Source organism: Rana temporaria, chromosome 2 (assembly GCF_905171775.1).
Source record: "Rana temporaria chromosome 2, aRanTem1.1, whole genome shotgun sequence".
In the NCBI taxonomy this organism is placed as follows: domain Eukaryota; kingdom Metazoa; phylum Chordata; class Amphibia; order Anura; family Ranidae; genus Rana; species Rana temporaria.
Window position 1 is genome coordinate 317329871 of NC_053490.1, and position 5901 is coordinate 317335771.

Genomic DNA, 5901 nt, shown 5'->3' on the forward strand with positions numbered 1-5901 from the left:
TTAGTGCTATAAATATGCACTAATTACTGTATAAATGTGACTGGCATTGAATGGGTTAACACTAGGGGGTGAGGAAGGGGTTAAATGTGTACCTGTATTGTGTTCTAACTGTGGGGGGAGGGGGGTGACTGGGGTGACTGGGGGAGGTGACCGATGCTGTGTCCCTATGTACAAGGGACACAGATCGGTCTCCTCTCTCCCCTGACAGGACGTGGAGCTCTTTGTTTACACACAGAGCTCCACGTCCCTGCTCTGTCATTACCGATCGCGGGTACCTGGCGGACATTGCGACCGCCAGGCACGCGCATCGGCATCTCGGGGACGCGCCGGGCGCGCGCGCCGCCGCCTGCGCGCCTCCCAGTGGCCGGAGGAATCCAGGATGTCATATGACGTCCTGTTGGATTTTCAGAGCCACAATGAAGCCGTCATTTTACAATGGCCCGGAGCTCAGGTGGTTAAACTGAAGGACCTATGAATAAAGGGTTGTGGAACAAATCATCTGAGTTTCCATTATTTCTTATGGGGAAATTCACTTTGATATACAAGTGCTTTGGATTACAAGTATGTTTCTGGAAAGAATTATGCTTGCAATCCAAGTTTTTACCATGTGTATATATATATATATATATATATATATATATATATATATATATATATACTCTGCATCTAGTGTAGCCTATATCTACAGAGCATTCAGTGGTGTACCGTTTCTAATACACTTCAGGCGGTGTATTAATATATATATATATATATATATATATATAGTCTAATATGCATCATGTCCAGGAAGGCCACCAAGGAGAGGCAGATGCTCACAGGCCACAAAAAGAGGGCAAGCAGCCTCTATGTCTACAGTCAACGGTGGTGGTCGTGGTCATGGAGTGGATAATGAAGCCATCCTCATCCTTCTCGTCCTCTGTCACCTAGGCTCAGAGTAGTTTGCCTTCCAACGCAGCTGCCAAAGAGGCCTCTTCCACCGTCTCCTTGTCCACAGTCACTACTTCCGTAGCCCCACCATCATTTACATAGGAGTCCCCACAATTATTCGACCACAGTGTTGCTCCTGGCGGATGTGCAGTGATTTCAAGACTCCTAATATACTTCACGGCCTCCACTGTGAAGTATATTACACGGTGACTGGGAACCTTTGCTATGAGTAACCACTCTTTTTCCTTTGGTCTACTTTTAGGCTCCATTCACACTTGTGCGACTTGTCATGCAACTTTGGACATCAAAGTTGCATGACAAGTCATTCCCCATATTTTCCAAAGATGCCCATTCATATATGCGCAACTTAAAGTTGCAGCCACTTCATAGTTGTTCATGGACTTCTTTTGGTCTGACTTTCATCCAACTTGAAGGCTATATATTCAGAAGTTGCTTGAAAGTCATACCTGAATGTTATACAATGCAACTTGTGTGCAACAGTCGTCCATTATCACTGGTCAAAGCCAAAGTCGTATCCAAGTTGCACCCATCAAAAGTTGTGTCAAAATTGCACCAAAGTTGCACTCCAAAGTCGGCGCAACTTTGGAGTGGTACAAGTGTTAATGGAGCCTTAATAAATGTGGAACTGTATTTGCATAAACGTATTTAGAAAAACAACAGTCAATGTATATCTTGCATAAATGTAAAGACTATTTTGTACACGTAGTGTATTAAGAGTGATTTATTAAAACTCAGATTGGTAAAACATACAAAAGGATTGAACTGCAGAGTTACCATTTAGCAGCACAAATTACATCACACAGACCTACACTTCACAACTTTAATAGGTCAGAAGAGAAGTAAACCTACAAATAGGAGTGATGCCAGCAGAATATAACTCTAGGGTGAGTAGTGAGGCTATAGGTTAATTTACTAGGCTTTAATGATCTAATATGTCATAATGGCCATTATTCTCAGCAATAGTCACATGGATGAAAATATTGAACATTGTGTGTGTTTTAAAGCAAGAAATTCTAACCGAAGCTGTATACTGCTGGAGGATTGGGTTGCTTTTGTGTTGGAAAGCAGAGACTAAAATATGACTGTTACTGGTAGATTTTTTTTTTTGATACATTTATTGTATTTAGATTTCTGGTTTAGGTTTTAGTTTTTTATTTGGGGAGGGATAGTGTTAATATATTATTTTAGGAAATGGTTAGGTTTTAAGTGTTCAGAGTAGGGGACAATTAGAAAATAAATGATCCTCAAACTGTGACCAAAAAGGCAGGCAAAGGGTAAAAGACTAGTCATTAATATTGCATGTGGTCTACCTGTAACTGATCTTTCCCCATTACTGGCTTACCTGTTTCTGTGTGGGGGTGACCATCTTGTTTCCTCATGTCAGAGCCTCCAGCAAGGAGAACTGTAATCAGACTACCAGTCAGGCAGCAGTACTTTAGATATTATACTACAGATATACTACGATACTGTGGACTCAGGAGTTCCTCAAATACCAGGAAGTAATCCCCATGGCATAGGCAATCTTCTGTTTTTAACGTCACCTTCACTTTAAGAGCTAAGCGCATAATTTAGAAGATATTGTTGAACCACTGTCTGGCGCATGATTTAGAAGATATTGTAATAAATGGGTAAAGCTATTAAAGCAGATGTAAAAATTTCACAGTTGAAATCCCTATGAAATATAGGATGTTAGTGTATGTCCAGCCAAATTTTTTATTTTTTTGGGGGGGAACCACTGTCTGGTTCTACTACTATTTATTAGAGAGAATTTCCATCTCCTCCATGCCCAGTATAACAGTTTCACCAGACAGAAAGTGAGGAAGAATCAGAAAAACAGCCATCCAAGCAGAAATAAAAATGACATGTAAATGCATGCAACTAAAGCCTTTTTTTTTAACCTGAGTAGTTGAAAACGATTAGTTAGGTGTTTTGCAAGTTAGCTTGACAGTGTGCTGGGGAGCCCCTCACCTATTGTCTGGAAAAACTGTTGTCACCATAAGTTTAGGTGAGAAGAAATCTCACTAAAGGGGCCTCGTTAGCAGAAAAAAACTTGACCTTCTAATTCCTTGGTCTGGGGTTTTGGCTGACATACATTTTAAAGTAGAAGTCTCACTTTAAGTTATTATTAAACCTAAACTCCAGGGAAAGAAAAAAAATGTTCCTTTGCATTAGGGCTGCCCTGGAACTACAATAGTTAAATGCTCGTTTAGGCCATGGGGACCACAAAAAGCAGTTTGACTTACCAAATCTTCCACTCTTGCAGACTCTCCAGCCTGTAAGACCAGTTGCCGCAGCCTCTTTTTACTCATGATCTAATGCCCTGTACACACGATCGGATATCTGATGGAATCTAATCCGATGGATTTTTTGGTTGGATATCCGATCAAAGCTGACTTTCATCAGTCTTGCCTACACACCATCAGTCAAAAATCCGACCGTGTCCAACGCGGTGACGTAAAACACTACGACGTGCTGAGAAAAATGAAGTTCAATGCTTCCAAACATGCGTCGACTTGATTCTGAACATGCGTGGATTTTTGACGGATGGAGTTCCACACAGACAATTTTTTTCTATCGTTTTTTTATCCAAAGGAAAATTTAAAAACGTGTTCTATTTTATTTCACCTATAGAAAACAAACCGATGGGGCCCACACATTGGACAACGGACATTGGTCCGTTTTCATCAGACGAACCGATCGTGTGTACAGGGCTTTACAGTCGGATATCCTCTGACATCATCAAGATCAATGTAGAGCCCATAGCTCCACATTGGATGTGAGGACACTAAGGACTTTAATATCTTCCTGTGTGCTGTCTACGGATAGCTGTGAGGTGGGACAGGATGCCCCTGCTCCTATCACAGCCGTCCAACAACCCCATTAGCAAGGAGAAGGCTGCTTTTACATCACTTTTTTCCCTTTCCAGGTGCTTTTTCGGTTGCCTGACAAGTCCACTTGCATTCCTCTGGAGATGCTTGCCTCAAACAAGTGCTTGATAGCTGTGTTGTCAGACAGTGGTGGAAGGAGATAAGCATCCCCCAAGGAATGCAAAGGGAGGGAAGGTTGTCAGCTAAAATGTTCTAGGCAAGCAGGCAAGTGGTGGAGATGGAGAAAAGTGCTGTCTGTCAAAGCAGCCATCTCCTTGCCAGCTGCATTGTCGGAAGGCCATGGGGAACCAAACACAATGATAAAAATGGAAGTGAGGCTACTTCTTTAAATTGCTAGTTGATTTGACCTCAAGCATTAACAGGAACTGTGTCAGCTCTGCTGGACTGATCCTTCAATGACCCTTATCCACAATCGTGGGATCTATAAAAGTTTTTTTAAATGAGGAGGTGTAACTTAATATTGAAACATCCCCTGCTTTTATGCAGCCTCCTTTCTGATCCAAACAAACATTACTTTTATGAATACAGGTTAGCAACCCGGCATAAGCGAAAAATAGAATAATGTCACCTGGTGACATAAACAGCCAATTAAATGACCCTAGGAATGTGTTCATTTGCCCCTCATAGATGACCAAACTTAAAAAAAAAATTGAATGCCACAGCATGGGAAGTGTTAACAAATGTACAGTTAAGAGTGGTCAAGTGTCGGCTTGTCCACTGATAAAAATAGTATTCGGGATAACGCCACGAGAGCTGAATTCAAGGAAGTATTCTTCAAATTAGTGGCAGAAGAACAGTAGAGAGAATTTAATAATGCTGCTGCATCACTTTTCTTGCATTAACACCCCTTGTTAACGCATAATTTGCTAAATTCATGAAGCATGTGCGACACATTGACTGACAGCGACTGGTGCACCAAATTCCTAAATGCCCCATTTATACACTGTGTTGCATTCAATGAGCCAAATTCTAAATAAAATACAGACAGTTCGTATCTTATGAAAGTGGAGCTAATTAAGACCACATCTCTTTTAGCGTACAGAGAAACTGGTTCAGACAGATTTTGCGAAAGTGTCTCGTGTGCAATCTAACAGTGGCGCAGCATGAACCAAATTTGGGTGCAAGCTTTAGACAGGGGCATGAATTTGGCACATGCTGCATCACTTTTAGAACACATGACAGACACTTTTGCTAAATCTGTCTGCGCAATTCTTTATGAATTCCAGGAAGTATGTCTATTCTAAGTTATACTAACAATTTATATTTGGATATTGGCTGAGTACAGATTCACAGCCAGTTATTACCATGTCCTCCTATACTCATAGTTAGAAGCAATGTAGCATCATCCAAATATGATTTATCTTCCCCAATACACAAACATTAAAGCTTAAGTTTAGATCATTTTTTCATTAAAGTACCGGTACTTACAAGTGCCCCTTTTGCTGGTGGCTGCTATATTCATTGAAATTATTCTTCTTCTGCCTCCTGATATGCCCACAGCTGTGATTTTCCAGTGCTGTTTTTATTACGACCTGCTGAACCTGTTACAGGCACTTGTCAAATGTGTCGACTATGCCTGTCCGTTTCATTCCCCCCATTCCATCCATCCATATACATAAAAGCCATACTATCACTTCCTGCAATGAAAAAAGTTCTATGAATGGAGGACGATCATTGAGTAAAAGGTCTATATCCTCCATTCACAGAGCACTTTTCATTGTGGCAAGTGATAGAACAGCTTTTATGAATGAAGGAGGAGGGAAGGAAAGGCTTTTGAACCTGTGACATGTCCTGTGGCTTGTATTAACCCCTGCAACACCAGAAAATCACAGCTGTAAGGGTATCCAGGGAGGCAGAGGGATGAAGACTTCTACGAACATAGAAGCCACCAGCGCTGGTGCTGATTTAAAAATTCAAAAAAATTCACTAAACTTAAGTTTTAAATCTGACAATTGGATTACTATTGTGCATATGATATATCACAGTGCCCTACAAACATGGTGTAAGTTATAAATCATGCTGTACTGTCCTCATTCTACACATTCATTAAAAAAAAAATACTCAA